The sequence below is a fragment of the Penaeus monodon genome, chromosome 39 (genome assembly GCF_015228065.2).
Source record: "Penaeus monodon isolate SGIC_2016 chromosome 39, NSTDA_Pmon_1, whole genome shotgun sequence".
In the NCBI taxonomy this organism is placed as follows: Eukaryota; Metazoa; Arthropoda; class Malacostraca; order Decapoda; family Penaeidae; genus Penaeus; species Penaeus monodon.
Genome location: NC_051424.1, coordinates 14,036,348 through 14,046,077, shown reverse-complemented (window position 1 = coordinate 14,046,077; position 9,730 = coordinate 14,036,348). Strand labels below are relative to the sequence as shown.

At 37.8% G+C, this 9,730-nt stretch overlaps 1 long non-coding RNA gene across 1 annotated transcript in view; it reads right to left on the bottom strand.

Moving 5' to 3' along the window:
* The window catches only part of LOC119597248, a 15,671-nt gene extending 8,123 nt beyond the window's left edge, over positions 1 to 7,548 (bottom strand). The window contains exons 1-4 of the long non-coding RNA XR_005230814.1: positions 7,467 to 7,548; positions 4,270 to 4,357; positions 3,638 to 3,810; positions 3,257 to 3,399 (exon numbers count right to left, since the gene is read on the bottom strand). This is a non-coding gene — a long non-coding RNA (uncharacterized LOC119597248). The remainder of the gene's footprint in view (positions 1 to 3,256; positions 3,400 to 3,637; positions 3,811 to 4,269; positions 4,358 to 7,466) is intronic.
* Positions 7,549 to 9,730: the final 2,182 nt, after the last annotated feature.

The window sequence follows — 9,730 nt, the reverse complement described above, 5'->3', positions numbered from 1 at the left end:
GTCAGTAGACAGACTGGTCTGGCAGCAGGAGCCATGAACTCGATCGACTTAAGCTTTTGAAGATGTTGATATCTATGAAGAAGGACCAAGTTACGTGTCTTCAAGGTTTTGATACTGCAAGCTTTGCCGTATGGAAGCAAAACCTAGATGCTATCAAATGCATTGGAGTATCGTCTTGATGCATTTTATAATAAGTCCCTATGCCGGCTTATGAGGCACAGTTGGCAGGACCATGTGATGGCTAAACCGTGAGACTGGTATGGGACCTGTTACTTGCATAATCCGGAATCGCCAACTCAGGATATACGGGCACCCAGCTTTTTACTCTGTGGATCACCCTGCCCATCAGGTTGTCAATACTGGGTGCAGGCTAGCGGGACGACCTACGAGGTCATGGTTGGGTAGCTGACCAGACCTGTCGCAAGGAGCTAGAGATGGGCTGCCTGCCTGGAGGTTCGCCATGAGGGATTCCCGTGGATGGAAAGCGACGGTGGATGCGGCCATGCCTCCCCGTTGAAAAGTATCCATTGTCAGCGCCATCTCTTGGTTTAAAATTATGTTGTTCTTTACTTTTTAGCGTGTTTGTTTTTTATTTTGACTGCACATAGGTTGCCATTTGATATTATTCTATTACTTTTTTATTTCGTATACAGAACTTACATTTTACTAATTTTTAATGACTCCAGCACATACATAACGATGTTATTGTATCCCAAACCTACATTCGTAGGATTACGGTGCTAACTGCTTGGCTCGCTATTCTACAATACTTCGTCGATTTTTCATATTAGTTTGGGTAAATGGTAACGACATTCGTTTGTACGTCACGAATAATGTCTACTTTTGACGGCGAATTTTATCAACAAATCAATGGTATTGCAATGGGAAGTAGCTTAAGCCCGGTTCTTGCGAATTTATACATGGAGAGGTTTAAATCTGAATTCCTTCCGTCGATTCTCCTTCCCGACACGATTTCGTTTCGTTATGTTGATGATATATTTTCTTTGAGGCAAGTGAACCGTTCAGATTTCGAAGATTTTTTCAGTAAACTCGACAACCTCGCAAGTACTATCAATTTTAAAGTAGAATGGGAAGATTCGGGGAAATTACCTTTTCTCGACTATTTTATTCAATTCGACGTCATTTTTTAAACTTTTTCGAAATTAGGATATCTTAAATCAGGCACATTCATCTGCGAGATGGAAATGTTTAAAGGCGCTGGAATTGTTTTTATATCCGAATACGCAGCGTAATACTTAAGTTAAACATGATGCAGCTAGTGGTGCTCTTGAGACTTCTCCCGGATTTACACTATACCTTGTAAGGATTGCCCAAGTTTACATAGGTGAGACCGGTAGAGCTTTTGAGAAAAGAATTAATGAACATAAACGTGATGTGAGATTTAATAGAGAATCAAGTGCGTGTTTCGTTCATTTACGTGATAAAGGTCACCGGCTTAACTGGAAAAGCGCTAAATCAATTCATAAATCAGTAAATTCGTACGAAAGAAAAATGTTAGAATCTCTATTAATTGGAAAAAATGCCTAATTTCTACTTGAGTGCTGGTCAATGGGGCTTGGATGATCTTACCTCCTCGTTATTTAGCCAGACTCTTTGACTTCGACCATCTCCCTGAAACCTGATTCAGCTCTTGTTCGTCCTGTCTCTCTATCACTATATATACTTGCAAAAATTATCTCCTTGTATCCATTTCGGTTTATTCGTCTGAAAAGGAACTCATGAAGAGTTCGAAACGTTACGATTTAGTTTCATTTTCTACTGTGGCTGTTTCCCTATTCATATATTTAATAGATAAATATTTATGTATGTATATATATAATATATAATATAATATATTATATATATATATATATATATAATATATATATAAAATATAAATACATAATACATATACACATACATACATATATATATATATATATATAATATATATATATATATATATATATATATATATATATATATTATACACACATACACATATACATACATGCATGCATGTATGCATATACACACACACACACACAAACACACACATACACACACACACACACACACACACACACACACAACACACACACACACACACACACACACAACACCACATATATATATATAAATATATATATATATATATATATATATATATATATATATATATATATATATATATATATATGTATTATATAATATATATATATATATATATATATATATATATTATATATATAACATATATATATATAATATATATATATATATATATATATATATATATATATATATATATACTCTACGTATACATATATGAACACAAACACAAGCAGTCAGTATAAAAAAGACAAAATGTAATTTTGCTGTTGTTTAAACAAAATAAAAACGATGAGTCAGGTCCGGGAGAACTCTTGAGAAAGCTTTACCTAGTAATACCGATGAAAGATTAGCATTACTGATCGGCACTGGTCTAAATTAGCAATTTCTAATACATGCTTTCCTACGAATTCGAAAATTCATTGATTAATTTGGTGAATTCACCTCGTAAGTAGATAAAACAAGCATTAGATGCTGGAGGTCACTTAGCGTTACGTCTATGTACCTGTTTTTCCTGCATAAAATTTTAGACATTCTTTATAAGGAGTAATGTAAATACCAGGAGATGTATCAAGAACACCATTAACCGCACTTCACAGTAAATATGACATCATTTTAAACATTTTAAAACAAATTGCGTTTATCAGCACGCGGCTGGTTAAAAAGTAATGAGCAATGTGAGACTGTGCATAACATTTCTTTTTCGTATTTCTTAAAGAAAAAAAATATAAAGACATCCGAGTTTAGTAAAAAGAAAAAAAAATGAATTCCAAACCCTATGAGTGCTCGGTGATACTGATATAAAAATTCAAATCTAGTCATTATGTACTGACGTATCGATTTATGATGGAATAATGCAATAACGCACTGATACATATAAATACTAACTCTTCCTATGACTAGAACCTCTGCACTCCAGGAATGTCGAGAATTAGCTGTACTAAACCTACTAGACCACATGACTCAACAAAAGGACTGTGCAAAACTGCTGTCTCAAAATTATTTGAAAAAATGTCCTGTTTTACAGACAAAAAATGATATTAATCTAAACACAGTTTTAGAGAAATTGAGTTTCGAGACCTCTCACACACAATATAAATATTAACAGTTCAGTAATTTTAAAAAAAGTATTTCTAATACTGACCTGAAAAGATATTCCAGCAAGTGATAGCCGTGTGACCAGTAATATTTGTGGGGATTCTTGGCACTAGCGGAGTTGGAAAAAGCGTGAGAATAGATGTGACACAGCCTCCTCGAAGCGATGTTGGCCTCAATGCGTTTCAGAAACTGTAGGGACAGATACATTTGTACAAGGCTGAATATATGCAGCTTTAAAACCATTTCGAATAATATGTGGAAATTGTTATAGTGATATCGTACTAATTACGCAGTAGTATTGAAAGTGCAAATTAGCTTATGAATCTGCACCATAGTGCATTATACTAATATACAGCGCATTACGTCAAAGATGATTTAGTGACAATTGTTCTTTCGTAATTCATTACTTAGTAACAAAAGCACTCACTCCTGATTTGCCCTGCCATCCTACAGTGTAGCAGTCCCACGCCCGTGTGTTCATGTACAGAATATCACTGTCTAGCAGGCAAACTAAGTTCACATGAGGAAAGCTAGTAATTGGGACTTTTTCCACTTGGAGGAGGGCTATGTCGTAAAAAATAGGATTCGCTGCCTCATAGTCTAGATGGGAAAAAATAGTGTTAGATTTCGCATTTACATGTGTAAAAAAGCAATACTGGACGCAAATACTTTTTCATTTAACGCCCCACACACACACACACACACACACACACACACACACACACACACACACACACACACACACACATATACACACACACACACACACACATATACACACACACATACACACATACACACACACACACACACACAAACACACACACACACACACACACACACACACAAACAAACACACACACACAAACACACGAGGCAGACAGATGCATGCATATATATATATATATATATATATATATATATATATTTTATATATATATGTATATATATATACATCTATATATATAGATAGATAGATATAGAAAAATAGATAGATAGACAGATAGATAGATATGAACAATTTCTCTAAAAGTAGACGGAAAGATTTGTTTTTTTTACCTGGGTGAGTTATGATACTTTGAACTCCTGTTACCACCCGCCGTAGAATGCCATTGCTTCCTCCTAATTTATACTCCCCCAGCACTACCTGAAAAAATAACAGCTTCATAGTTTTATATTCCCAAAAAAGAGAATACACCCATCAAGCAGAAGGGTGCCCTCAAATACGGAGCCTTCGACATCTATAAGCACTCCTATCACGAAAATTTATGACTCCTGTCAACCCAGTCCGTTGTTTCAAGAACTAATCTTTTAAGACATTTGACCCGATGGCGCAGGGCTGTCAATACACTTGGGTGGACTGCATTCCGGTGCCCGGCCAGTCACATAGAACTTTACATTTTACTTTAGTTTGTTTTGAAGTGCTTCCAGTTACATGTGATTCTGTGTCTTAGTAAGTTTAGCTACACATAATAACTATTTTTGATAATCTGTCTCATTTACTCATTTTGGCAGACAATAGAAAGTCTTGGGAGGAGATATGGTCAGGTAAGACAGAGGGCTGAGGTGATTCAGAGCTACCCTACTCTACTTCAAATACACTTTTTTCCCTCCAGTTAAAAAAAAATCCCTCGCAGAACCCAAAAGCCCCGAATCTTGGATTTTGGATATAGAAGGTTGCAACTCATTTTAAATGTATCAAGAGCCACTGCCTAGGTCTCGAGAGGCTCCGACAGAATAGCAGAAAAGGACAAAATATGATCCAGCTCTACCCTACATCTATCGCATGCAAGTCTTGGAAAGTGTAAGTGATGGGACACACTCTTGTCTCAATTCTAAATTCAAAGGATAGAGGGTATATTTTGTACCGATATATAGGCCAATAACCTTTTTGGGGGATTCTATAGGATCTTCTCAGGGGGCCGCGGTGGCCGAATGGTTAGAGCGTCGGACTCAAGACTGTCACGACGGCAATCTGAGTTCGAGGGTTCGAGTCACCGACCCCCCGCGTTGTTTCCCTTGGGCAAGGAACTTCACCTCGATTGCCTGCCTAGGCACTGGGGGACCAAGTCAGCCCAAGTCAGTGCCGGGTAAATATGTGATGGTGACTCGAAAAAAAAAAAAAAAAAAAAAAAGACACCGGGCGGAAGGCAATGGCAAACCACCGCTCTAAATTGCCAAGAAAAATCATGGAAGCACATGATCGTCAAGGCCGCGGTGGTCGAATGGTTAGAGCGTCGGACTCAAGACTGTCACGACGGCAATCTGAGTTCGAGGGTTCGAGTCACCGACCGCCACGTTGTTTCCCTTGGGCAAAGGAACTTCACCTTGATTGCCTGCCTAGCCACTGGGTGGCCAAGCCAGCCCAGGTCAGTGCTGGTCCCAAGCCCGGATAAAATATGAGAGAATGATTGCCTAAAAAGGTAACACCGGCACTCTCCGTGGAAAGGAACTGGGGACCCTACCACGTACTCACTCCAAGAGCATCACAACGTGAAAACTGCAATTGAGTATCATGCTGTGACCACGGCGGCTCAGACATGAACCTACCGTTAAATGATGATGATAGGATCTTCTAGAGTAATTCACAATGTATAATGTCAAATGCCTTCTCGAGGATCAGGTAGGCTTCTAATAGCCCAAACTTACAGTGGCATTCTATAATGACATGAATCACAGGGGAAAAAACTATCGATCTACTAAGAGTGAATCTGGATCTAGTCAATGATAAATCTGATATGTATCTGATGACTGAGAGTGAGTATGGTATGCTTAGTAGTGCAACATTTCAGTGACTGCTTCTGTCCTATTAATCCCATTTCCCTTTCAGAGGAACGATCTCAACAATCGACACGTCCAGGGGAATTGCACTAGACATACAGATGCTAGCCAATTTGACATGCAATTATTGGGTTTACTGTAGTTCAGTACGGATGCCACAAATACAAAGTGCTTTTCCACCGGTCAGCTTGATCATCATCCATTGTGTGTGCACGTCGCTTATTCTCTCTAACCAAAGTCAGGGTAAGAGGTTCCTTGCTACTGAGAGGATCGTGCACCGGGACCATGACGTCACCTAATCTCTGGTTGCTTCATCTGATACAACTGCTTGAATTATTTTGTCATTTACTACATTCTGTCCTTCTGTGTCTTGTCTCTCATCAGTATATAAGTCCTATGCACCAGAAATGAGTGCAGATTCCAATCCCCAGCCAGGTGATTCAAGTGCCTCATGCAAGTTCTGTATTATTTACAGACTTTCTGTAATGAATTCATAAGTTGCAGTGAGCATTTATTGTCTGAAGGTGTGTGTCCCATTGTACTATTCCACACAAATAACATATTTTTTAGCTGTTATCAGGCTTGAAAATATTTAAGCCCAAGGTCCTTCTCCACTGACATGCTACTGTACTTTCTGCAAGACAGAAAGCTGCCTTGCAACCTAGTAGTAATTGGATTCCAGTATGGCTAGGACAGGGTTGAAGTTTTCGATTCTTCACTTCCATATACTTAAATGTTTCTTAAAAAAAAAAAAAATCAAATGTACTTTGCAATGGCCTTTCTAATATTACTCTAAGAATATGCAAATATAGGTAATACGTTTTCTTCCTAATATAACTACAGGGATAGATTATTGTCCCTGACTTGTGCTGCAACACTGCCGTGTGTACGGGGTTTGCATCAGACCGATTCTTACTCAAGAAGTAATGCACTACCATTAATGCTGAACATTCTATGATCTTACGAAGAAGGAATCATTCCACTTTGTTAGTTCCACTAATCTGAACAGATTACTCTGTGTGTGTGTGTGTGTGTGTGTGTGTGTGTGTGTGTGTGTGTGTTGTGTGTGTGTGTGTGTGTGTGTTGTGTGTGTGTGTGTGTGTTTGTGTGTGTTGTGTGTGTGAGTGTGTGAGGTGTGTGAGTGTGTGAGTGAGTGAGTGAATGAGTGAGTGTGTGTGTGCGTGCGTGCGTGCGTGCTGCGTGCGTGCGTGCGTGCGTGTGACTTTGGCTTTTGTGTTTATTCTATTCATCATCATCCGAGTTAGCCGATCTTAATTAGTGTGCAATCTGTGTTGAAAACTCGCCATTATATCATTATAAAACCAACAGGAAGCTATTTTTTCTCCCAGAAACACTAATGAGCAATAATGAGAATCTGTTGGTACGAATACAGATTCAACGAAAAGATAACCGCCGCAATGATATAATCATGCTACAAGTCCAAGTAAGAAAACTGGCATATGTAAGAAAATTACCGTAATAGCTTTGGCTGATCCAGTCAAACAGTGGGCAGTTGTCAACACAAATTTTCATGAATGAGTACACCGGAACATAGAAAGGTGGTCACTAGTTCCCTGAAATGTGATGAACCTGTAAATCGCTGCCTGAAATGGAAACAATAGTGAATTTAAAGAAATCAGTAATGATTTAAAACCTGGATCAAGCCAATGATAAATTCATCTCCAGACTACAAGGAAAACGAGTGGAATAAAGTAAATAAAACTCACATGCCAAGGGAATTCGCCATACAGAGCACTGGTAGTCACCAGCAAATGGTAAAGGCTCGGCCGAGCACACCCCGCCTTAGACGACGCCCGCAATTAGCCACTGAGGCTTGAGGGGTTAGTCCTGTCACTTTTCTGGAAAATAGCAGGAACGCACACTAGAGCTATTCTCGAAAAAATATTAATATTTTTGGAGAAATTATCTGAAATGAAGGGGGCTTTCTCTACTTGCATTGGTAATTCGCACATCTGTAGATCAGTACCAGCTGCGGTGCAGGTTTTGATCAGTTCCCATCTGTACTGGAATTTGTCAGGAGAAACCACGTATCTCACGCAAACTGGATCTTTGATGTCGCCATAGCCATTAAAGTTTGCTTGGCCACCGTTCCAAAATGTTTCTTCGTAGTAATCGTGTGGTTCTCCTGGATTTAGGAACAGCAAATAAAGTTCCCATGACAAATTTTGAGAAAAGTATGAACCAGGTGAATAATTTAAACAATATAAAATTATTTATTCCGTTTTAATTCACAAAAGCATCATCAAAAATCATTATCTAAAGTCACAATACATTGTAGTGCAGTATACTGATGAGTGCCCAAGAATCCCATTTGACTCATCTTAACTGTTAGCTTTTAAATTTGCTCATTTAAAGCTGTAATTCTTTTTATCTGTATCAACAGTTATTGAAAACAATTTGAATCTAACATTTTCAATATTCACATTCATGCGATGACTAAAATATGTACTAATTGTTCATCTACCAGCATACCGTTTTCCCAAATTGCTTTGTTTATATTGCCGTTGTAAGAGAGGCCAATAATTAAGGAAGTTAAAGAATTAGCGCTCCTTGCATTGGCCATCACCATGAGACGCGAAATAAATCTGTGTATCTTCCTGCTGGAAATTACGGCTCTCCTCTTGTTCTTGCCGATGCAGTCTTCGTCACTTAAGTAAAAGTAAGATGATCCAATCCTGTATGGAAGTTTCAGCTGCATGTCTGGAGTCGTTACTGGGTTCAGCATGAGGAGAGCTAAAATATACCACAGGAAATAACATTAAGGAAATCCTGCCAGTATTAAGAAAGGGATGAGACAATGAGACAAAGAGATAAAGAGAAAGAGAAAGAAAGAGAGTTGCCAAGGAAATGCGTAAGCGTTCAAATAGGAGCTAAAGTACTTGTTTTAAAATTAATAATCCCCATATTAATGTTTGATAAAGGTTATTTCAGGGATACTTTATCAATGTGAATATTCTCAGGTTTCCTGCTCCAAAAGCGCAACAGAAATCCATAAAATTTACATCTGCCTGGTAATGATGTCGATGATATCCTACCTTCCTTGCATGGGACGCTTTCAGCTTTGCCTCCGCTCTGTATCCTTTGTATCTCAATGAAACAGTTCCTGTAGCTACTGCCCAGACCTGATATACGAGGATGCGGCTTATCAATGACTGCTGCAACATGAAAATATTTAATTTGCTGTTTTCGTATCAAGTGGTCACGTGGCTATGGCGTAAATAGATATTAATCAATTGATATGATAAATAATAGAGCAAGATACAAAAAAATGTGGACGATTGATGATATCAGTGATAATGCTAATAATACTGCGGATTATAGTAATTACTTTATCAATAACATTAATTATATTCGTCATGATCATAATAACAAATACAATACTGGCACGACAATATCATTATGAACAATATAAGGATACTATGACTTTCCTATTCAAATATTATTGTTGTTAATTTTAACAACTGTCATGATGGTAAAAGCTGTTAACCAACAAAATATAGCCTATTAATGATAATTTTCCGCATTTAATGATTAATGAATAAATGCTGTGCTGCTTTTCTGCTATTTTGAAAAAAAATTTTTGGGAACCCCTAACCCAAATTTTTTCCCAAATTTTTTCCCCCCCCACCCTTTTTTCCAATTGCGGAATTTGGACTAAAAAATTAAAAAATTGGTCCCGGTTGGGTTTTCATCAAAAAAAAAAAACCGGGGCAATTTA